We start from the raw sequence: 26,477 nt of genomic DNA, 5'->3' as shown, positions 1-26,477 counted from the left end.
CCTTCTCCTGGGAACTATTTTGGGGCCCTGGTGTGGACTCCTTTTGATTGCCCTTGTCCCCCCACTCTTCTGCTAGGGACCCTGCCCACGTTTAGCTGTGGTATCCACAATTCCTCTGTGGACCCTGCTACTGGTCCAGTGGTCCACTTCCTTAGCAATCTCAATGGGGTCTGTCAGCTTGCTGTCTAAAAGATGCTGGCGCAGCTCTGGAACACAAAGACTACTCACATGCTCCCAACTGATTAAATGAAACAACCCCTTAAAATCAGTTACTTTGCTGCCCCTCATCCAACCTTCCAGTGCACGCGAGTATATATTCACACACTCCATCCAAGTCTCACATTCTTTCTTCTTAGAATTTCTAAACTGCAGTCTGTACTGCTCTGGAGTAAGTCCATGCCTGAGACATAAGGCCTCCTTCATATTGGGGTAGGTCATGGTACCTGCTAATTCTAAGGGCTCTAGGGCACTCCTCCCAGAAGCCTCAAAATGTTTCCACAGGCCCGCCCCCCAATGCTGTTCAGGCACACCATTCATTCTCAATGCAATCTCATAGGAAGTAAACCAGGCATAAATATCCTTACTCCTATTATAATTCTGTACCAGATCCTTGGGAATATTTACTTTACCCCCATGCACTGGCTGCGCGCTGCCACCATTTGAACTGGCATCCACCTCCGTGGCTTTAAGATCCAGTTCTCTCATGCTCAACTCATGATACTAAAGCAATTTCTTTTGCTTCAAGGCGCAGGCACTTTTGCTTTCCTCCGCCACCTTTTCTCTCTCTTTATCCATTTCCAATTGCTTCATTTTCATTTTCATGACTCCCAAGTCATATTCTCTTACTCTCTGATTTTCTTGTAACTCTTCTGGGGTGAGGCCCCTACCGGAATGGCTGCTGCGAGCTCCTGATCCTACTCTGCCCACTGGCTGATCTGTGACTTGAAAACCATTCACTGCATCCACATCATCATTTCCCTCTTGGGCCTCCCAATAGGCCTTAAAGATGTCTCGCAGCTCATCTTTCCTGTAGGTACTCTTTATGGGGCACCCAAACTCTTGGCAGAATCTCCTGAGATCCTCTGCTCTGTAGGAATACAAGTCTCCAAAGACAAACTCCAATTCTACTTCTGCCCCCTCACTGAGTGCCTTTTCTCTTGTAGACATGATGCTTTGAAGAGTTACTCAAAAATAGAATCAAAATCAAAAAACAGTAGTATGCAGTGGCGTAGTGGTCTGCACTCACTAGTGATGTACACCCATCACTGTGGGTCTAGTACAAATACAAGTTCAAATCCCCACCGCTGACCAACAAAGTTAGAACTGGGGGTCTCTAGTTGGCAGAGGTAGGTACCACTGTCCACATAGGGACCCTTGCTTCTAGTCAGGGTAAGGAGGAAACCCTCTGGGATAACCCCTGCTCACCCTCTAGGTAGCTTGGCACGAGCAGTCAAGGCTAATCAGAAGGCAATGTGTAAAGTATTTTTACCAACACTCACAGTAACACAGTGAAAACAGCACAAACTGACTCCACAACAGTTTAGAAAAATAAAGGTATTTAATCTAAACTACACAAGACCAAAACAACAAAAATCCAACATACACAGTCCAAGAATATGGTTTCAAAAGAGTTCTTAAGGTTGCAATAAAAGTTCTTTAGGTTGCGATAAAATAATCCACAGATGCGTGAAAAGTTCACAGTTGCGTCACGTTTAGCCAACAGTACCTTTAAATGCGACAAAGTTCCAAAAGCAGAAGCTGGTGCGGTGAAAAACAAGCGATGCGTTGCTCCTGAGACCCTGGGGAGGTGATGCGACAGCCCCGCTGCAGCAGCGGGTGTGTTGCGATTAATCTGGTCTGTATGGGGAGGAAGGCCACTTGTATGGATTCCGGTGCATAGGTTCCGTAGGAAGTTTGTTCTAGCAAAGGCACAATGCGTCGATCTTGTAGGGGCTGCGACGATCTCCGGGGCGACGATGTGCGATCCAGCGGTGATCTCTCTCTCGCGGCTCCTTGATGTGATGGCTTCGGCGATGACTCTCGCAGCAATGTGATGCCGTCCGCAAGCAGGCGGTGCGGCGATCTCACCCAGCGATGACAGGCTCTGTGACGACACTCGCAGCGATGTTAGGATTCCCGCACCGATCGGGTGCGTCCCGCAAACGAAGGGTGCGACGACTCTGACAGCGGCAACAGGCGCTGCGACGATCTCGACCTTCATAACGGCGGGAATTTCCTCACACTGTCGGGGATGTGCTCCGCGGCGGCAATGCAATAACTTTTCTGTAGCAAAGTCTCTCACATCTTAGTTTCCAGCTTCCCAGCACAGGTACAACTTCCAGAGGCACAAAACATGGGCCAAGCACTCCAGAAAGGACAGAACTCTCTCAGTAGAGTTCTGGGGAAGCTGGGAGTGAAGTCATTTTGTTCCAGGGACTTTAGAACAGGGAGCCAGCTCTTCTCAGGCCCTTGGAGATTCCTTCAAGCAAGGGGACACAGCACAGCAGAGTCCTTCGCCTCTCCTTGGCAGCAGAGCAACAGCTGGACAATCTTCCTTCTTCAGTTTCAGCTTTCTCCTTGGCCGAGGTTCCTTCTTGATTCCAGGATGATCTAATTTTCTGTTGTCAGGGGTCCTGTACTTAAATCCCTAAAAGTCTTTGTTCTCTTTGTGCAAGTGGGCCCTGAGCCCGGTCTGAACCAGTTCAGGGTGTTTCTTGAGCACTTTGTTTTCCTGGCTTCTCCTTTCCTTTCAGGGTGAGGGGCAGGGTCGCCAGCCACCCAGCAGGAGGTGGAGCCAGCATTGTGGAAGGCAGGCACAGCCCTATGCAGGCCCAGGTGCTATCTCCTCCCACCACTCAAGTTGCAAATGCAGTCATTCAGCCTAGGCTGACTCAGCCAGCCTCCTGGGGAATCCCCAGCCCCTGTCACTCTCAAACCAGACAGTCAATACACAAACAGGCCAAGGCACACAGAAGGGTCAGACAAGAGAACAGCAACTTTCTAAAAGTGCTGTTCTCAAACACAGGATTTAAAAACAACCTTTCCTAAAAGATGTGTTATAAATTCTGAGTTCAGGGATACTAGACTCTTATGTCCTATCTTGTTCCAAAGGGAAGAAATGCTGGTAGCCACTGTAGCCAGCCACCCCATGTTAACCTATGGAGCAAGATAGCCTTACAATAGTGAAAAACGAAAATGGCTGCAATTCACTACCAGAGCATGTCACCTGCACCAGCCCTACCTTTCACATACACTGCACCCTGCCCAGGGGGGTACCTTGGGCCTTCCATAGGGGTGACCAATGTGCACAAAAAGGGAAGGGTTAGGCCTGGCCAGTGGGGACACTGACCAGGAGGACATGGCAGTTCACAGACTGCACACAGGCACTGCGGTGGCAGGCCTGAGACACCTTTTTAGGGCTACTCATGTGGGTGGCACAATCAGTGCTGCAGGCCCACTAGTAGCATTTGTCATCACCAGCCCTGGCACACCCAGTGCACTTTACTAGGGACTTCATGATGATACAAATATGCCAATCATGTACATCTAATCATAATAACAATTTACACAGGGAGCACTTACACTCTGGCACTGATCAGCAGTGGCAGAGTGTCCAAAGCATCTAAACCAGCAAAAACGAAATCCAGCACAGCATCAAAAATAGAGGAGGTAGAGGCCAAAAAGACAGGGGAACAACGCCAAAGATGCCAGGTCTAACACAGTACAATTATTCTTTCCATTTATGGGATTTAAAGCAACCGAGTGTAGATTAAAATCGAAACTATAAATGGGGATTCTGAGTGCTGAATTCTTAATGAGCTTATGATATCAAGTAAAATATACAACTGGGTGAGCTTATTTTTCCTTCCACTTAAATATACATTAAGTATTATCAAACTTAAACCTTTATAATGCAATACAAGGCATTGTAACTAATCCAATTCAAAGACAACTACTTCTACTGTTAAACTTAGTTCAGCCCCAAAGTAACATGAAAGCCCAGACTTTGCATGGCCTGATTTATTAGTGTGTACTGCCGGGAGATTGAACTCATTAAACCTAAGCAAGGGTGTTGCTTGCTCTCACCACATTTCTTAGAATAATAACATTGTAAATTAATTTAGAAATAGGATAGTATCTGGATTGGACAGTAAATGGGTCAATCCATGCACATTCCATGAACATGTACATCTTTACCATGCACAACAGGCAGAGTTCAATTCCCATCTCCTTGATGCACATTTGCAAGAGTGGTGGAAGCCAAGACCAATCCTCCAGTTGCATATTATTTTTAGGTAACAGTTCGTAGAAACGCACTCCTGTTTGAGTATTAATAATCAGCAAGCCTGTATTACAAGATGATTTATCCGATGAACTGGCCGCACCTCTAAGTAATAAATTTAGCTTTTTACTTTCAGCCTTCATTCTTTCTTTTTCCACCAATGAGGCTAGTACCTCTAGAAGAGAGGGGTATATTAAAGGAGTGTAATTCTCATCCTTAATGCCACATTCCATAAAATACTCACTTAAATGTAGGATTTTATTCAGTATTTCATTTGTAGTATAAGTTGTTATAGTGGACTCACAGGATACACGTTAGGCTATATTTGTTTGAACTGCACAGTCAAAAAATCAATTTTTTAAATAAATGATAAATCAGGAATGGTTTAAATTATGTTCAGGATTAAACTCCAGTTGAGACGTTTGTGGATGCCCCTAGATTCATATAAAGGATGGAAAACTAATTACGCCCTATTATAGGTAATATTTTCTGGTATAACACTTAGAGATCTTATTGAGCCTGGTTTGCTTTCATTAGCTAAATAGTTAATTGTATGTTCTTTAAAGTGCGTTAGACTCTTAGAGGCATGGGGCTTTATCATTATCGGCTTGGCTGGTCCCATGCATCGTGTAAGTTACATGATCTTGGGGCACAAGTGCAATCTCGTTGTGTACTAGTAATTTTGTCTTGTATTCCGGATGACAGACTGATTCTCTACCTACCTTTCCCAATAACTTCTTACCCTCACTCCTGAACGTAGACTTACTGTCATATTTAGGCACAGCTCCACTATTAAAGTCTGCTATGGCAGAGGTCATCATATCAGCAGTAGTTGGAAACTCTGTTTTACTACCATTTACTAAGACCTGAACCTCACTCCCCAGTTTTTTTTTTTTTATATTTTGGACTCATTAAGTCAGAAGGGGATTCTGCACCCTTTTTGGGGAAGTCTTGACCTTGAGATTTCTGATCAACTGGTTTGAAAATAGGGTAACAGTCCCTTGGTTTGGCCACTGAAACTACTGCAACGATGGACTTCATGTTTTTATTCCGAGCCTTACACAACCTTTTCTTGGCCCTTTTTGATAATAGGGGAACACCACTAAAACTATCACCTGAACCTCAACCTATGGAGTTAGCAACCTGGTTCATTGCAGCATTAACTTTTCCCTGCAAAACATGGCATTCATCGACTGAAGTGGCTAACCCCAAACATACTTCTGAATTCCCAAAAATCTCCGCTGATGCCCTAGTTTTGTCAGGGGACATATCTCGCTTAGTCTGTTTCCACTGTGTGCCTACACTTAATACACCTAATCCCAGTTCATTACAGCGGTTCAGGGGTTGTTCTGGGAATGATTGCACAGCAATTCATTTTTACTTCTACAATGAGAGACCCTACTATAGTCAGGAGGTCTAAATCCGCTCTGATCACGACTATGAAGACACGTAATGCACAAGAAATCAGAGGAGCTACAGCCAATTATAAATGAATCATTGCTATATGTAGACGAAACTGGAATGATGCAAATTGGTTGGATCTTTTAGAAGCATCCAAATCATGTCACATGGCATTTTTACTAATATTAGCTTAATTAAGCACTTCATACAACCGCACATCTAGATTAAACATTTCATAGATTTATACTCTATCCACAATTTCAATACTCACTTTAACTTGCCTGGTTACTCAACTTAGAACAATTATTTGGCTTGATGGCTCTGACAGTCTTTTGATGTCTATGACTGACTCCACCAAAACAGTTGAGTCTCTGCAGACTGGGAAAGCCTGGGTTCTGACAAGATCCAAGGGGCCTTAGTTTGCTCTGAAATTGCTTTATGGGGTCCCTTCTGTCTAATATATCCTGTTAGGTAACAATGTGCCTGATTCATGGCATGGTGTGGAAATAATGCCATCTACAAGAATGGAGACAGGAGCCTGCAAGGGACCTATTAGCTTAATTGATAATCTGCAAAAGGTGTTCTGTAGATAAAGTTCTGACAGACTGTTGTTGTGGATGAATGAAACTCAGGTACTTTCTGCCTTACAAGTAGGATTTCGGCAAAAAGCTAGCACTGTCGACCCTCTACATTATAATTATCTAATAATGTTGAAATATTTAAAGTTGAACAAGGAGCCTTTGTGTGTTAATATTGTTGACCTGAGGGCTGCTTTTGATCTAGTCTCCAGATGTCTGTGAGATACCCTAGGGTCAATGAGTGTGCCGCCTTATCTACTGAATATTCTGTAGGCTCCATGATCAGAACTAAGCCCAAGTACATTGAGGCAAACTGGGAAAACTCACAGATCGAATACAAATTAAGAAAGGAGTTAGACAAGGCTGTTATCTAGCACCCATCATGTTCTCTTTACATGTAAATAATGTAATGAATTACCTTGCTGAGTATGTCCATGATTCTCCCAAATTGATAGGTACGTTCACACCAGTTCTCCTTTTTGCTGATGACAATCTCCTTATATCAGGCGCCCCAATGAACCTACAGAACTTATTGAACACATTCCCTGAATGTTGTGACACACGGGGTTTGGAGATCAAAACTACAAAAACTAAATGCATGTTATGGCTATGTCATATATACAACACTGTTGGGGACCCTGGGGTTGGCCAGATACTGAAACACTCCAACAACCATCAATCGGTGTCCAGTAATATAAAAACATCTGCCTATTCGGCATGTGCTCCCGAATAGCAGCATGGAGCTATTAACTGTGACAGTAATAAGGGCAACCTTTTGAGCATAAGACTTTCCCCTCCTTTGAATCTTATCTTCACATTCAAGTAAACGTCTGCCAACAAAGAACATGGCAGATTAAAAAAAAGTCATAATGTAATCATGTGTCATTTTTCTGCTCAATGGCAATCTGGCAAGATTGAAATAGATAAAACTGTTACTTCATTGCATCACAGGTGTTTCAATCAGATACAAGTTTACCCCTAGTTTATATCCTGAGTAATTTTTACTCTTCACCTGGCTTATCAGTGATGGGCTTTTACTCTGATTAGAAGTAACAACGGAATTCTTTTACATTTATATTTTATGGATTCGTTGGTCACCCTCGGAGCATTTTAACATGAACATGTGGTATATTTTTATTGATTTTACATTTCTTAGCTCCTGAATTGTTGCATCCATATTTCTCTTTTTTTTTTGAAGCTGTATACATTTCTTCATGATTTCCTGCAACCTGATTTTATTGATATGTTGTACTGAGAGGCTGACTTGGGTATGGGGATTTTCATAAGCATCTGGCATCTGAATTCGAGAATACGAAGTTTTTTCAAGGGTGCTTTAGACAAATTAACATATAGTCCATTGAAATAGTTCAACCTAGACATTACAAGGCAAAGAACAACTGTTTTAGCAAGTTTGGAGGAAGAAACTGTGCTATTTACCTGATCGTTCGGAGCATAAAGAAGTTACCCCATTTACTTGCTCTTTATAGGTGAGTTTGTCATCCATCAGAATTACCAGATGTTTCACCTTTTTCACCGGCACCGTGAGAGAAACCAACTCATGCGGCCACCAGGAGGGATTCCAAAAGGAAGTGTTATTCCCAAATGAGATGACCTCCATTTTTGAGAAATTCAGGCAAAGGTAATTCTCATTTATGTCAGGGCCTTTCCAGGAAAAGGAAATGACAATTTGTGGGTCGTCTGCATATGATTTAAGCAACAGTCCAAAAGATTTCACCAGGGCCACCAGCGGTGTTACATAAATGTTGAAAAGGATTGAGCTCACCCAAGAGCACTTGGGAACTCCGCACGGTGAAGCGAATGGTTTGGATGTAAAACCCCTCATGAATACCGCTTGGATTCGTTCAGTGAGAATGGATTTAAAAAGTGCCAAAGCTTCTCCTTCTACACCCAGGTCTTCCAACCTGTCAATCAGAAGGTCATGAATGACCTTTCCAAAGGCTGCAGCCAGGTCGAGAAGGAAGAGGTCAGCATTGCCCCCACTGTCAACTGTGGCCATAACCATCTCTACGGCTACAATATCAGTGTAGTGCCCCTTGCGGAACCCATATTGGGAATCAACCACCCAATGATTATTATCCAGGAAAGTAGATAGCTGAGAGTTCTTTTCTTTCTCCAACAATTCAGGCAAAAAGGGCAGCCTGGAGATTGGTCTATAATTATGTTAATTGTGCCATTTGTTTAGGCGCGGGGTGGGGTTTATACTGGTAAAGGGTGAGTAGTCAAGTATTTGTAATTAATTATTAAGTATTTGTTAATTGATGTTAATTTATTATTTTAAAATTTATTATGGAAATGGTACAATGGCTGTCAGGTATGGTAAGTGGGGTTTTTAGGGGTGGAGGGTGAAAAGTAATTTTTATTTAATTAATTAATAATTAGTTGATCATTAATATTATTTCATCAATTGATCATTAATTATGGTAATTGTTTTTTGTGTGATTTTGGTTTTATAGGGGTAATGTTTGGGGAGGATATTAATTTGTATCTGTTTTAATGTGTTTTTTTTAAAATTATTCTTAAATTGAAAATTAAATAGGTTAAATATGGAGGTGCACTTTTTTTGATGTTTTGTGAATTGCGTGGTGTTTATAGGGTAGGAAATGAAAAAAGATTACATTTGTGTAATAATTATTTTTTTGTTTATAAATGATTTCTCATTAAAAATATTTATTTGTTTGCAAATTATTTTTTACTTTTTTAATATAATATTTCTAGGTATTTGTCATATCTATTTCACATAATATGTTTCTATCTTTTTTGAGTTGTAATATTTTTATATATATTTTCATTTAATATTTTGTGTTGTTGTTTATATTTTATTTGTTTTTAATTTTGAACTGACTCCAGTGGGAATAAACATCTTTACCCCTTCGCTATCCAACACTTTCCCTATTGTTGCACTAATTAGATCGGAAATAGTATTTTTTACCCCTCCGCTATCCAACACTTTCCCAATTGTTGCACTAACTGGAGTATGAATACTATTTTTTACCCCTCCGCTACCCGTCACTTTCCCTACTGTTGCAATCACTGGAGTGGAAATAGTCATTTTTACCCCTCCGCTATCCAACACTTTCCCTACTGTTGTGCTCACTGGAATGGGAATAGTAATTTTCACCCCTCCGCTATCCAACACTTTCCTTACTGTTGCACTCACAGGAGTGGGAATAGTATTTTTCTCCCCTCCGCTATCCAATACTTACCCTACTGTTGCACTCACTGGAGTGGGAATATACATTTTTACCCCACCGCTATCCACTACTTTCCCCACTGTTGCAATCAGTGGAGAGGAAAATGTAAGTTTAAAGATTTTTAAATTGTTTAATGTTTTATTTTATTATATAATGTATTTTTATTAGATTTTATGTTATTGGTGTGTGGGTGTGTGTGTATATATATATCTATATCTATATCTATATATATAGATATCTATATATCTATATATATAGATATCTATATATATATAGATATAGATATAGATATATATATATCTATATATATATATATATATGTGTGTATATATATATGAAAATATATGAATATATACATATATTTATTTATTTGAATTGTTTTTATGTTTTTAAAATTATAAAATAAAATTTAAATTAATAGTTCATTAATTATTTTAAAGTAATATTACATTTTATATATGTTTACTTTTTTTAAGTACATGTACTTGTTATATTTGTTAAAACTTATATCAAATCTATTTTTTTTAAGTTAATTTCAATATTTAATATATTGAATATTATTTTTTATGTGTATATTAAAATCGATATTTTGCACACCTATTTTTTATTCAATATTTTTTAACTCAATGATTTTTACTTACCAATATAAATATTGGTTGTTGGTATTTTTGACATTGATATTTGTAACTCGATATTTTTGTATAGGGATATTTTGGGGGTTGATATTCTATCAGTGAGCCTCCATGCTCACGGGTATTCAAGCATTGCTTCAAAAGAATGCAATCATCCTGGTCCCGACACATCAACAGAAGCAGGGTTGCAAATCCACTCTTTTATGGGTTGTAAATCCAGAAGGAACAATATGTCCGGTCTTAAACCACAACACTGTGAACTAGTATGTACATATTGAGATGCTCCTTATAATGTTTTTTTAGTGGGTCATTCCATTGATTGCAGAAGTGGATTTTCTGGCAACTCTGGATCTGCAGGAAGAATTTTTTAACATGCTAATACACCAGGCGGGTCGATTTCCTATCCGCCGACCACTTTATCCTGTCCTTAATAATGAAATTGATGATTTTTCTTTGTTAGATCGGTCACCGCCTCCGTATGTTTCGCCGACGGCTCCAGCTGGGGATTCAGAGGACGATGGACAGGATAAGTCGGATCACAAGGGTATATCCGCTCTCAGGTTTACTACGGCGAGGTCCGCTCATTTGCGGAGTTGGGCTCGTAAAGTGAATAAGAATTGTGTTTCTCAGGAGCAGTTGTTAACAGAAAAGAAAGCGTGGTCGGATCTTGAATTAATGTATTTTCTGTCTAGTTTGGCGGATGAAGTTGTAGGCGCGTATCGGGAACTTTCAGACACGTTAGAATCTAAAGCGTTGTCAGTGTATCGTGAGAATTTGGCTAAATGTGATTTTGATCTTTCAGATGTTGACGACCTATTCAAGCAACTGATCGCGCTACGGGATGAGACAGCCGGATTGCGGGAGGAGCGGAAAAGGAGGCAAAAGGAGTCCGATTTGGGAAATAATGGGCAGATTAAGGAGTGCTCTCTCCGTGGTTCAGATAAGAGTTCTGCATTGCATGTTGTGCCTATGCGTGAAGCTGCGCCTTTGTATGTTCCACCTAAAGGGGAAGGTACTGATGATGATAAATTATCAAAGGATGCGAAAGGGTATTTTGTGTATAATTGGGTATATACGCCGTGGAACAGGTCAGACGTTATGGCGTTGAAAAATTCGTTACCTGATCTTCGAAAAAATCCGGTGGCATTTTATGAAGGGGTGGAAGGGGCTATTTCGTCTTGTGTGATGACTCTTGTGGATATAGATTTTTTCTTTGGGTTAATTCTGCCACCTGATATGTGGCGGCAAATTCGTAAAAATAATGATGAAACGATATTGGGGGGCACATGGAAAGAAATTAATGCTGCAGATTTAGACAGGGAACCAGCATGTAAGCCTTGTCAGTTAATTCTAGATCTCCCGGCAGCTATTCTGACTAAATTAAAGACGCTTGTTCCCTCTAAAAAGATTGATTGGACTATGTTGACGTCGTGCAAACAGAAACCCGATGAAACGGTCTCAGATTTCTTTACACGTTTTGAGGAGGCATTTCATGATTACAGTGGTCAATCTTTGACAGACGATACGGGTCGGCATTTGTTTGTAGATAAGTATGTGGCTAATCTCCTACCGGAGATTGCTAAACGATTGAAGTCGAGTGAAAGTTCCTGGGCCACGGCGACCCCTGCGTCCTTGTTAACTATGGCTCAGTACTATGAGCGGCAGGAATTGGAGGCTAAAGAAAGTGTAGAGAAAAAGGCGAAGGAATTGAAAACGAAGGTGATGTTGGCGCAGGTTCGGGGAACACAGGGTAGAGGGAATGATAGAGGTAGACGGGGTGGAGGAAATATGTCGTATGGTCGTACGGACATAGCGGAGGATCAGTGTGCTTATTGTAAGGAGTTTGGGCATTGGGCCGAAGATTGTCCGATACTTCGTGAGCAGCGTAGTCAGCGTGGTCGAGGAGGCGGAAGGTCAAGAGGAGGTTATACGGGAGCGAGAGGTGGCGGAGGTGATCGTGGAAAGGTTGAGGAGAGGGGCCGTGGCCAGGATGAACGAAATACGTTTGATAGGCGGAATCAATATCAGATTTCGGAGGGAGAGAATGTGGAACACCAGGATTATGTGCATGCATAGGACTGCGTAGGATGGGGTAAGGAATCAGTTGAAGTGCCGGTAGATCAGCAGGGTCCATATGTAACAGCGGGTATTCTGGGTTCTACTGATCAATTTCTAGTCGACACAGGAGCTACACGTAGCGCTTTGTCGAAAAACTTGGTTCCGAGGGCTCCCCTGTCTGGCGAAATGATTACATGTGTAGGGTTTGATGGCACACCCTCCCCCAGCCCATTGTCCAAGCCCCTTGCACTATGTCTTGACAAATACTTTAGTTTTGGTCAATTTTTGTTATCACCCCATACCCCAGATAATATCCTGGGTATTGACTTGCTTAAATATTTTCGAGCGACAATACGTTGCGCTCCGGAGGGAGTACGGGTTATCTTGAATGACAATTATCCTGACCCCGACAGGTTTTACGCAATCTCAGATATTTCAGCTTTGGCCTCTCTCCCGCATACGTTATGGGCGACCTCAGATACGGATGTGGGTGAGATGCGTATTCCACCGATACATATTACTGTTAAGCAGGGGGCCCCTCTACCACGAGTGCCACAGTATAAGATTTTGAGAGAAGGTGAAATTGCATTGACACATATTGTTCAGGATTTGATTTCTGCAGGGGTTGTGGAGGAGGTCCCTTATAATGTTTGCAACAGTCCTATTCTTCCGATTCTTAAGAGAGACACTGACGGCAAAATCTATCGATTTATTATTGACTTGCGAGAGATTAACAAAATTGTCATTCCTCAATACCCGGTGGTGTCCGATATTACGACCCTGCTTTCTTTGGTTCCACCAACGGCCACCACGTTTAGTGTAATTGATTTAAAGAATGCGTTCTTTTCTATTCCTGTTCATCCTGATAGCAGATACCTGTTTGGCTTTACGCTAAATAATAAATCGTATAGATTTTGTCGTGTTCCACAGGGGTATACTGAAAGTCCTAGCATCTATAGTCAGGCTTTGAAAAGGCAGTTGGATTCCTTTAAATTGCAGTCTGGCGTCGCTCTCATCCAGTACGTGGATGACCTTTTGCTGGCTGCTGACTCTTATGCACAATGTGAACAGAGTACACTTGCGTTGCTTTCCTTTTTGGCACAGAATAATCATAAGGTTTCGAAGAAGAAGCTTCAATACTGTAGACCTCAGGTGACCTGCCTTGGTCATCTGTTGTCTAAGGAGGGGCGTGCATTAACATCTGATCGAATTCAAGCAATTTTAGACACACCAGTCCCACGCACGCAGAGAGATGTACGTGCCTTCATAGGGTTGACGTCCTTCTGTAGACAATGGATCATGGGTTTTTCACATATCATAAAACCTTTGCTAGCATTACTGTCCAAAGCTACACCAATGCCCCTTGAGTGGACAGATGAATGTCAGAAGGCTTTTGAACAGTTGAGGCAGGCCCTTTGTTCCGCACCCGTGTTAGGCACACCAGACTACACGAAACTTTTTACATTGTACGTGCACGAGAATGATGGGTGCGCGTTGTCAGTATTAGTGCAATTACACGGGGATAAGCAGAGACCATGTGCATACTTCTCTGCCATTCTGGATCCTGTAGCACGAGGGTTGCCTGGGTGTTTTCGAGCGGTAGCAGCAACAGCAGTGGCCATACGGCAGAGTGAGGGAATAGTGTTATCACACAAACTGTTGGTGTTAGTTCCTCACGCAGTAGATGCCCTGCTAAACCAAACGAAGACCCAAGACCTCACGAGTGCACGGCTAACAGGATATGAGCTGACACTTTTGGCGCCACACATTACACTGAAAAGATGCGCTACTTTGAACCCTGCCACTTTATTGCCCTATCCGGCTGAGGAGGGTCGGGAAGAAAAACATCATGATTGTGTTTTCCTGACCGAGGAACAGACAAAGGGTCGTGTTGACTTACAGGATGTCCCACTTCCAGATGTGGATGGGGAACTGTGGGTTGATGGATCGTGTTTAAGGCTGCCAGATGGCACGACTTCCGCAGCCTATGCGATTACGACACTTAAGACAGTGGTAGAAACAGCTAGGATACCACAAAAGTCGGCTCAGGCAGCAGAGCTGATAGCCTTAACAAGAGCCTGCGAATTGAGTACTGGTCTATGTGTGAACATATACACGGACAGCCGGTATGCCTTTGGAGTGGCACATGACTTTGGGCTACTTTGGAGAGAACGTGGGTTTTTGACATCTCACGGAGAGCACATTATGCACGGAGAACTAGTGCGTGATCTCCTAAATGCGCTGCTAGGCCCAAAGAAAGTAGCGATAGTAAAATGCAGTGCCCACAAAAAGATTACGGAAAAAGTGGGTCAAGGAAATGCCTTTGCAGACAGCATAGCTAGACAAACGGCTATGTCCCGAACTAGCTCCCCCATGTATGTGGTACAATCGCAGGCTGAGCGATGGAGTGATGCTAGAGCAGAAATATTAGACATTCAAAAATCAGCTACTGAATCTGAACTTGCGACATGGGCAGCAGATGGGGTACTAGATGACGAGGGTTGTTGGAGAAGCAAAGACATGGAAAAGTGGAAATTGCCTGCAGCTTACTTGCAGGCGATGGTCCAGATGACACATGGACTGGCGCATGTCGGAGCTCTTGCAATCACTCGGCTCTTAACACGAGTTTGGGAACATCCCGAGATTGCTAACACTGCGAAGAGAGTAGTGCAGACCTGCCTGGTTTGTTTACAACACAATCCTGGAAAGGGGACCCATACTCCGAAAGGAGGGTTCGTTCCACCTTCTGCACCATTTGAGGTACTCCAAATGGATTACATCCAACTTGAGCGCTGCAATAACCTGAAGTACGTCCTAGTGGTGGTATGTGCTTTTAGTAAATGGGTTGAGGCCTACCCCACGAAAGATAATACGGCTTTGACAACAGCTAAGGTGTTGCTTAAGGAATTCTTTCCTCGCTTTGGAGTTTGCAAGTTTCTGTGGAGCGATAATGGGCCTCATTTTGTTGGAAAGATTGTGGAATATGTACTGAAGGGGTTAGGGATTCAGCAGAGGTTCCACGCTGTATTCCACCCTCAGTCAGCAGGTCTGGTCGAGCGGTACAATGCAACGTTGAAGCTTAAGCTGGCCAAAATTGTGGCGTCTACATCGTTGAAGTGGCCAGATGCTTTGCCGCTAGCACTACTCTCTCTTAGATCAGTACCCCATTCACGAACTGGCCTTACGCCCTATGAGGTGGTGTTTGGGCGCCCTATGAATATCTGGGGGGTGCCCAAGCCGCGATTAATACATGATGTGCCTTGTGTTATGATGAATGATTATTTGGCACGATTAACAAATGATTTGCTCTCTATTCACCAACAGGTTCGAGAAGCGCTCCCTGACAACTCTACTGGAGAGGGCCATGATCTCCGCCCTGGTGACCACGTGATGATTCGCTCCTTTGAGAGAGCAAGCAGTCTGGAGCCCAGGTGGAAGGGCCCCGAACAGGTCCTCCTTGCAACCCGCACCGCTGTACGAGTGACCAACAGGAAGCGGTGGGTTCATTCGACACATTGTCGCCGTGTCTCTCCGGACCTGGTGACTCCGGCTGTGTTGACTGACTACAAAGAGATCTTGGAGAAAGAAAAGAGCCCAGCTGTGACGTCGGCCGAAGTTGAGGGAGCCTTCCCGGACCACACTGTTGCCGGACGAGAGCGCTACAACTTGCGCCCTCGATAAGAAGATTTTTTTCCTTTTTGAACTGGTTGGTTACCGCTCCAGGTTTGTGAAACGGAAACCGGGAATTCCAAGGGGGGGGGATCAGTTCTGCCAGTGTAGCGACACCCGTCTTGGCCCGGAGAAAAAAACAGCGGCTACCTCGGAGTTCAGCACCACATTTTTCTTTTTTAGGTATACACGTATGTGTATGTGAAACTTTGTGACTAAATCGGATTATTGAGACTCAGTGAAGGTTTTCAGAACTATGGCATTATCAGCAGTACGAGATAAGAGACTCGTGGGTGCCATTCTCTTTGTTTTGACTATCGTAGTTATTGCGGCAATAGCCTGGGTAGTCGAACTTGTGGTACCTGCACGTGAACATTTGCTGCCAACTACCCCGGCTCCATCTGAACATTTCCATTTCACCCTGCCCTATCATGAAGAACGGCACCGACAGACTTATCTGAACAATAGTTTTATTCAGATCCTACATCATACACACAATATGACAAACACTTCAAATTGCTGGGTGTGTGGGATGTTGCCTGGGCATCAGAAGAAAGGGGGTACTCCACTCATCCCTCTCCCGTTTTCGCATAATGGGTCCTGTAATGCATTTTATACTCTCCTCTTTACTTTGAGATGGCCCACAAAAGGGGGAGTGCTTTTTCGTTTGAATAAATTGTGTCATCATGATCGGGATGGGTATCCACAAGCTGAGGGTACTCGATTTGAATATGAGGAGTACCGCCCTGACAATGTGTCTGCTTCACGAATGTATAGCAACCAGCGGAATGTCAATGTATCGAATGCACATGTTATCAACGTTATCGCTACCAAAGCAGACCTATGTATACGTAATAAAGGTGTAATTTCTGTTGGGAGAAGTGAATGTAACACTACACTTACGTTTGATAGTCCTACTGGTATATCGATTGTCACCTCCCGAAATACTTACTTCATCTGTGGAACGAAGGGTTATCATCAGCTTCCTTTGGGATGGTCAGGCACTTGCTACGTGTCTTTTGTATTGCCGCCTGTATTCATTGCCCCACCCATGTATCACAACAACTACATCCTCTATCACGACTTTGTTTTAAATCGTGATAAGCGCTCCCTTGTCTTGGACGATGTTGACCAAACGGACACTACCTTGCAACAATATGTGGACTTCAATTTGGGTTTGTTCTCTTTCGTTGGGGCAGCTTTGAACAGTCGAAAGATCCGACGACTAACTCGTGTTGTTGAGGCTGTGGCTAATGATACCGCAATTGCACTTGGAAATATCACTGAAGAAGTACAGATTTCTAGAATTGTTGCGCTTCAGAATCGGATGGTTCTGGATGTAGTGCTAGCTGATCGTGGGGGGGCATGTCGAATCATCGGAAGTAGCTGTTGCGTTTACATACCTGATAATTCACCTTCTGTATATGATGCCATCACTAAACTACATAAGATAGCGGCTGAAATACATCCAGATAATGGTACTTGGACTCTGTCAGGATGGTTCTGGTCAATACTCACCACCTGGGGATGGAAACTGTTAACGATTCTATGTATTATTGTGGGAATTCTGTTTTCTATTTGCTTATGTATCCAGTGTGGCCCAGTTTTTTGTTCTATGTGCTTGTCAGTTTGTGTACCCTCGAGACGAGCTCTTGCCCATGACAAAATGATGCTTCATAAAGAAGTAACACAAATAATGTTAATTGACATGATGAACACCCTGACTATGTCCACTATGAGGTAGCTTCAGCTAAACGCTAAAAGGGTCGTCTGTCGTATTTTGACGATGGCTGGGTTAGCGCTTAGCTTTGCTACACGATTCCCGCTTAAATTAGCTATACATAGAAACGCCATTTTGTATGTGTTGGCGGCCATCTTAGATCATGAACGGCCTCGTGGCCGGCGTGCCCTTTAGTCCGTTGTCCGTTTCACTGACCACTTCAGTCTGCCCAGCAACAGGCTATTTTTAGTACTGGTCAAGCCACACATGCGCAGTTCACACTGACCAGTCGTTCCTCAGGAATGTGCCGCAAACTGACCAGTGGGTTTGAAACCCTCCAATGAGCTGGCAGTATTCCAAAATATGCCCTTATATGTACATAATGTTCTGTAACTTTGTGCCGCGTGTACGTTTTATTACCTGTAGAATCATATAAAAGAAGGGTCACACCGATGTTCGGTGTGATACCTCTTGCATTACCGAAGGGTGCTGTATGAGTGTACCACCACCCCATGGGGTCTTAATAAACTTGTTCTTTGACTTTTCCAGCTTCCGTGCCAACAGTTCTTGAATGTAAGTGGGTTATCTTCGGAACATGTAGGCCTTGGGAACCCTGATTACTTCAGTGAGTCAGAGGTTTCTCAGACTGGCAGTGGAGGAGGATCATTTATAGTTTCAGGCTCCTCTACACCTGGCAACATTGGCCATAGTGTTTACCAAGGTATTGGCACATTGATGGTTGCACCCGTTCAATTATCTGGTTGTACAAATATTCCATACTTGGTTGATTGTATATTTTCTGCTTCTTCTCTTCTCAAGGAATAAGAGAATGTGCAGCAGGTCATGATTATGTTGCAGAGGCTCGGATTTATAAACAACTTCAAGAAATCTCATCTCCAGACAACACAGTGAAAGACGTTCCTTGGAGCCCAGTTCTACACAGACTTGGGTATGCAGGTCTTCCACACAACTGGATCTTAATGTTCCAGTCTCATCTGTCACATCTGTTTTCCAAATTCTCCATGTCAGTGAGAGGATTGTGTATGGTTCAACCTCAAACATATAGTGAACTGCATACTGACCTTTTAGTCCTGAATTTCAGGGAATACAACACTCTCATCCTGATCATTCATCCCATTCGAGGGTCCTTGGAGAGGTAGATGTGGGAAGGCAATCTAAGCGAATGTCTTTCTTTAAGTCTTCCTCTTCTGCTTCAATGGACTACAAATATCAGCATGAGAGGTTGGGGAAAAACTATGTGGGATCAGGAAACAAGTGATCAATACTCTCTAGGGGAATGTTTACAATCTCCAACTAGAGAGAAGTGGCAGCAGTCTGGAAAACTCCGAAGGCTTATTTCACACAGTTGAAGGATGCCAAACTTGTGATCAACACAGGAAATCTGGTAGCAAAATGATATGCAAATCACCAAGGGATACCAAGAGCAAGGAATGGGATGCAGTAGTTGCACACATTTGTGATTGAACAAACAAAACTTATTTGCCTTGTGGGCAGTTTACAATAATAGATGCTTGAATTTCTATGCAAATAGCCTCGGACGGAACCTTCCAGCACCAGTGATGTATCATTTGTATGCTCAGGAGTTCAATTAAATCTGTGATTACTTGTGAATTGAACTGTTTGCGTCCCCACGGAATTCAATGCTCCTGGTTTTCTGTTCCGAGTTATACTACCCTCAGGCATGGGCAGTGGATACACTTTCAATTCCTTGTCCCAGGATCCTTCTGTATGCCTTCCCTCCTATTCCCCTCCTCTTTAGGGTGCTTCAGAAGCTTAAGGAAGAGAATGAATCAGTGTTACAGATTGCACCCTTCTGACCCAGGAGACAGTTGTTTCCCCCCCTGATGTTAATGGCACAGCAGAAGTATCTACATCTCTCACATCAGCCTTCGCCATTTTGGTTTCCACATTTGTCAGCAATCCATATTAGTCATCTCAGGATTATGGCCTGCTACTTGAAAGGGTAGGCCTACATCAAACAGGGTAATCTTCGAAGGTTGCACAAGACATTAAGGCACCTAGAAAACTGTCTGCCCTTTCTACAAACAAGAAACATTTGTGTACTTTTTCAGAAGGGGTGTGACTCAGTATTTCAGAAGTTATATCTAGGGTTTTACTTTGGGGATACCAGTTAAAAAATAGTGACTCTTACACATTAGGAGTTTCATGTGTCAAAAAATCTTTGGCGGTATTGGGGCAAATATTCCCTTATATCGTGAATTTCATTTGGCACTAAAACTCTTCTGTGTAAAAGAAGAATCAGTGATTTCCCTCCCGCCATTAGAATTTAAATCCTCTTTAAAAACCTTAAGTGGTAACATCAGCTTTACTAGAGATATTAAAATCTGAAATGTTAAAGAGAGATTTAAGGTAATAGCTAGGACGAGCTCTCCGAGAATTTCCCAGAAATATTTATCCTGGAACTTTGAACATGGAATTGGACGTTGGCTCATCCTATGTCGTATGAATCGCCTACCTTTAAACTATTTTTTTTTTTTTTTTTTTTATTGAACAAGACAGTAGGAAGACATTGGTTCATTTGATTCTTAGACTTTAAATAAAATTTCCATACAGTATACAAGAGACAAACCAAGCATATACATTACTAATAACAAACAACTAAATAAGTCAATCTTAAAGTGCTAGTGCAAAATGGTGTAAGGAAAGCAGTTAATCCAATACGTCAAGATTCCTGTTATGTTATGTACAGACAAAGCAAATTAACACACCAAGGGTATCTTTACCCTTCTTTTAAGTGCTGAAGCAGAAACATAGAAGGTTAATCAATATAACAACCACAAATGAAAAATTAAAAAAATAACGAAATTGCTATATGATTTATCAAATACAAATGTACAAAAGTGCAATGAGCTGCTAATTTGTAACTGCAAAAATGCTATAGCAATATTAAAGTGCTAGTGCAAGAACATGCAAAATTGACAATATACAAGAAAGGCTAAGATAAAACATTTGAATTTCTATTATAGTTCCTATAGCCCTACTAGTTTAAAGTACAGAAACATCCAATATATTAAAGATATAATTCTAAAGTGACAGTGCAAAAATATACATCGGTAATACTGGAAGGTTCATAAAATACTGATATAATATAATACAAAACCCACCGATTAAAGCAGCAAAGTTATTATTGCAATTATTAAAGTGCTGCTTCAGTAAAGTGCAGAATAGCAGAATAAAGTGCAAAAAGTGCAATAGCAGCTAGTGTAAAACAATATTAAAATATCAATTTCCTTTTGTAGATGCCAACTTCTCTAAATTTTTCCAATTCCTTTCGAATCTTGTGATCGCACCCACCCTGCCTGCATAAGCTCTCTCAAAATTACATGTTCTTTTCATTTTATTGACCCATTTTAATTGACATGGGATTACCTCGGATTTCCAATTTTGTAAAATCATGGACCGTGCTACAATAGTAGAAATAAAAATGAATGCTTCTTCTGAGTTATTAAACCTATTCCTATCTTTACAAATGCCAAAAAGGGCCACTTCTGCTTCAGGTAGCAGTGTTTTCCCAGTTGCCAGTTCCATGTCAGTGAAAATCCCCTTCCAGAAAGATTCTAGCTTTGGACAGGAGAAAAAAGTATGATGCCAGCCGCCCTGACCATTGGTTTTGCATCTAAAGCATTTATTCTCATATTCAGGGAATATTCTCTGCAAGGCCTCCGGGGTGTAATACGCCATCCAGCGGGAGAGAAAGGACATTTGTTTATAATTAGCTGCCTGGAGAGCTTTATTTCTTAGCTGACATATTACTTCCCAGTCTTTATCTGACAAAACGCACTGTGTCATAAGGCTTATTTTATCTAGATGTTTAAGAATTACCTGAGGAGGTCCTGAAGGGAGTAGCCTTTTATACCAGAATCCTATACCCTTATGTTTTTCCCCGTATAAAGCTGTTAACAAGGCATTGGGTAAAGTGTCAGAACCCCCTATCTCTTTTCTTATCAGATAAACCAGTTGTAAATAATCAAAAAACATAAGCCGCCTAGGATATGCTCTATCTACAACTGTTTGACAGCTAATTACCTTATGTTGAGAAAATAAGTGTCTTATTTCACAAAAAACGGCTGATTCCCATTGTAGCAGATGATTCTGAGATATCTTAAGTCCCATTTTACCACATTATAGTAGTTTCAAATAGCTAGAACCATCTGAGCCACATTTTTTATATAAAAGCCGTAATCTTGAGGAGTACACTAGTAATGTCTTATATCTTGTTTTCTTAGGCAGCCTTGCAGTTTTTAAAAAGAAAAAAATTTGAGAGCCTGCTTCCTCTAGCATTTTATCTAAAAAAAATTGTCTCTTGACTGTCTGGTCCTTAATAGTCCTGCCACTATATCGAAAAGGGCTGCTTCGTAGTATGTTTTAAAATGGGGGAGAGCCAGCCCACCTTGATTTACAGAAAGTTGTACCACCGAGAGCTTAACTCTTGAGGTCTTTTTATTCCAGATAAATCTACTCATCATAGATTCAAGTTCATTGAAAAAGGCCATATTGACTTTAATTGGTATATTACTAAAAAGAAATAAAACCAAAGGGAGTATGTTCATCTTTATCAATGCAACTCTACCAATTAAAGTCAGGGGCAATGAATCTCATTGTTCCAGCATGTTCTTTATTTGGTTCTTCATCTTAATATTATTCAACTAAAAAAGATCTTGATAGTCTCTAGTCACATAAATTCCTAGATATCTTATTGGATCCCGTTTTTCTGCTTGAGACTGAAGATGTGGTGGAAGAAAATCTAAATTAGAATTTAAAATAAGAACTTCCGTTTTTTTCTCATTGATCTTATATCCCCCAATCTTCTCGTATTCCTTAAGCTCTTTCATGAGATGTAAAATATTTTCTTTTCAGAAGCTAAATACAGAACAATATCGTCGGCAAACAATTTTAACTTTGACATTCCGCCAATAGGGGGTATTATTGCTTCATTGTTCCTTATTTTTATAACCAGCGGTTCAATAAAAAAGGTAAAAAGCAGGGGAGATAGAGGGCAGACTTGCCTAGTCCCGCGATTTATTTTAATCTTCCCTGCTTGCCTGGTGTTGACTATGACCTGAGCTAATGCCCCTTCATAAATGTTCTGTAACATACTAATAATCGGGGCCGGGAATCCAAAACAATCCAAGGAAAAAAATAACGCTGACCAGTTAACTAAATCAAATGCTTTTTCTGCATAAATCATTAAGATACATGCAGAAGTTGAATTAATATTAAAAAAATCTAAGGCCTGTATCAAATATTCTGTGTTCGCTGCCATAGATCTACCGGCTATAAACCCTGTCTGATCTTGATGGATTACTTCCTGTGCTGCAGACACAAATCTTTGGGCCCAGATTTTCATAAAAACCTTATAGTCCGAATTCAGTAGACTGATTGGTCTATAAGAATTTACCTCCTCTGGATTCTTATCTTTCTTAACAAAGCTGATAATTGTAGAATCTTTAAACTCAGAGGGAACCTTGCCGCCTCTTCTGATATAGTTAAATAAATTTTTCAAGGGATCCTCCAGTTCCTTTAAAAATACCTTGTAAAATTCGATCGGAAACCCATCCACGCCTGATACTTTTGCTCCTGCTGTTGCTTTTATACTATTTTGAATTTCCAGTATGCTTATTTCACTGCTTAATTGATTCCTCCTAAAATCTGAGATTTTGGGAATATCTAAATTTTCAAAATATTCCTTGATCAGTGTTCCCTCCACCTGAATATCTGTGAAGTAAATTCTCTCGTAATGATCAAGGAACACTTTCGCAATTCCCTCGCTCCGAGTCTCTATTCCACCCAGAGGATCTAGAATTTTTAAAATGATGGAAGATTCTTGTTTTTTTCTAATTGAATTAGCCAGGAGCTTTCCCATCAATTGACTATCCTCATAGAGCTTTTGCTGAAAGGCCTTCGAGCTATTTATCTCTTCAAGGGTGAAGAAATCCCTAAGCAATGCTTTCGCTTCTTCCCATTTATTAGGCAATCGATTAAGTTTTAGCGCATATTCTTTCTCAGTGGCACTCTGAAGGACAGCAATTTGTTCCTTACGAACATTTGCCTTATTACAGGAAAATGCTATCATTTGCCCCCGGGCTGCTGCTTTAAATGCTCCCCATATAGAAAAAGGCTCAGCTGAATCTTTATTTACTAAAAAAAATTCTTTCATCCAGTCTTTGAAGCCCTCCACCCACTCCGTATTCTGTAAAAGGGTATGATCCATCTGCCACCTGGGGCGTTCCCTTTTTGTACCTTCTAACATCAGTTCCACTTCAATCCTCCCATGGTCTGAAAAAGGGTTACAACCTATCCATGCATTAACAATTTGTAGTGACCTAGAAGTTAAAAAAAATCTATTCTAGAGGCAGTGTGAAATCTATTAGAATAACAAGTGTAGGACTCTGTATTGGGATTTAGGGAGCGCCAGGAGTCCCGCAGTTGGTATTCTGTCGTAAAAGCTTCCAGCACCCCTTTTGTATTTGGTTTTAGTTGCTTCTTATTCTTGTTAGAAGTATCCCTTTTTAAATCTTGGATATAATTAAAATCACCTCCTATTACAATTTGTCCTGGAGTGCCCCTCAAGATTTCACTAATTTCCGTCAGGGCCGAAATGTCATCGAATATTGGGCCATAGTAATTTACAAAATGTAATACTTTCCCCAACAGTTTTACTGCCACCCAGAGCCATCTGCCTTTAGAGTCTCTTCGCACCTGCATGATTACCCAAGGAAGATTCCTTGCGAAATAGATAGCAACTCCCCTCTGGGCGACCCCAGCTGAGGAAAAAAAAACGTACGAGAAGTATCTTGGCAAAAACAACTTTGGAGAATTGGTCTTCAGGTGTGTTTCCTGTAAGAAGACCACCTGGGGATTTAGGGCCATTGCCCATTTCAAAAGCAAGCCGTATTTCTGTTTATTAAGTAACCCATTCGCATTAATGGACAGGATTTTACATGAATCAAATCTCATCTCTACGTTTGTAAAAATTTATACCTAATCTGTACCAACCAAAATTGAAAGTCAAAATAGCAACCCTACTGTACTTGTTTTTTTTTACTGCTTTCCCCCCCACCCTAACCACCCCCAGGGATGCGGGAGCCCCCTCCCTGTCCATGCTGCCCCCATCCCTCCCTCCACTTCTTCTTCGGGTGTACTCTTATTATACCATGGTGTGACTCAGTAACCCAGAGCACCCACCTCTGTAATTCTTTTTTTAGCTAATGAGGAGAAAAGATAAAATAAATCATACCTATTATAACAACTTCAAGTTATAATTCCAGATTCCTTCCATTTTTCCTTCCCCTTCTTTTCTCCCCTGCCTTCAGAGCTAAGCCCTTGCAGATATCTCATTAAGAAGAGTTTGAGCCTCATCTAGATCGGTAAACAGGCAGAATTTTCCTTTAGCAAGAACCTTCAACTTTGATTGTCGCGCAATCGATGCCTGGGCGCCATTAGCTTTAAATAGCTGCAACAGTTTTACAAATTCTTTTCTTCTTCTGGCCGCTGCCGCTGTCATGTCCATAAATATTCTACATTTTGCCGTCTCAGAAACATTGAACTGGCGTTGTTGATATGTCCTAGAGAGGATTCGTTCTTTTATCCTGAAGTCAGCAAAATTCAGTAAGATAGTTCTTGGGGATGGAGAGTTCGCGAAACGCTGTGCCGGGACTCTATGGGCCCGTGTGATCGTCAAGTCCCCTTCGAACTCTGGAAGAACTACCTTTTGGATACAGGAGTTAGCCCATTGCACTGTGTCAGAGCCTTCTGTCCCTTCCGGGACCCCCACAATTCTCAGATTCGACCTGCGAGAGTGGTTTCCAACTCCTCGAGTTTGTTTTCCATGGTGATCCGCTTCTTAGTGGCCTCTCTAGTTGCTCCTGATACCAGTACTATTTGATCTTCCAGAGCCGAGATCCTGGACTCCGCCTCCACTACTCTGTTAGGGAGTGATACTGTTAACTCCTCGAGCTTGTCCATTCTAGCATGAAGGGCAGCTAGCTCCACTTGCTGATTGTTTTTAATTTCGCGGATCTCATCGAGAATTAAATTAAACATTTCGCGAATATCTAGATGATATCTCTCTTCAGATCTCTTTTCAGAACCAGATAGGCTAGCGTCGAATCCGGCCGTTCCTTCAGGTCCGGGAGTTATATCTTGCAAGAATTCTCCCTCATTTACTGTCACATCTACTATGGGAAGTGTAGTTTGAGGTAAGGTTTCGATCATGCCGGGATCCGTAACTGATATACTCAGGGACGATGCCGCAGAGGTAGTGGAGACTTGAGGTGGTTGTACCGGAGGGGGGGGGGGAGTGTTTTTGGAGTTGTTTTCTCTGCAAAAAGTGGAAAATCTTTCACATCCTTCCCCACCAGCACCACTCCCCCCAACACCGCTCTTTCTCTTCTCCTCTTCTGCCTGGGGCACTGCCAGGACAGGAACTAATGAAGTTTTAGGGGTTGAAGTTGAACACCCACCTCAGACTGGGGCAGAGAGTCTGCGATATTAATATCATCTATATTACCCCCCTCTACTGCTGCCTTTCGCTGATCCTCTTGCAGAGGAACAGAGGGGGGGGTGCGATTCATCCTCTGATGACTCAGGAGTGGAATCTTCCAATGCAGAGTTCTCAACCCTATTATCATCTCTATTTCTGTCTTTGGCAGCCTTGCGCTCAGCCTTCCTAGCTAAGGCAAGGCGAGTTTTGGCTTTCTGTCGTGCAGCTGCTTCCACTCTACTGAGCTTAACTGTATCATCACCCTCCTTCTGTGGTTTACCCATCTAAAAAAAACCTTTTTTTTCACAAGAGCTTTTTCCTCGGGTTTTTTCAATTCAGGCCAGATCTGTGAGTCCCTGCTCGAAAAAAAACAGTCACTCCCGCTATGCCTTATTATCTGA

Source organism: Lissotriton vulgaris, chromosome 2_1 (assembly GCF_964263255.1).
Source record: "Lissotriton vulgaris chromosome 2_1, aLisVul1.2, whole genome shotgun sequence".
Lineage (NCBI taxonomy): Eukaryota > Metazoa > Chordata > Amphibia > Caudata > Salamandridae > Lissotriton > Lissotriton vulgaris.
This window is presented reverse-complemented; position numbering follows the sequence as displayed.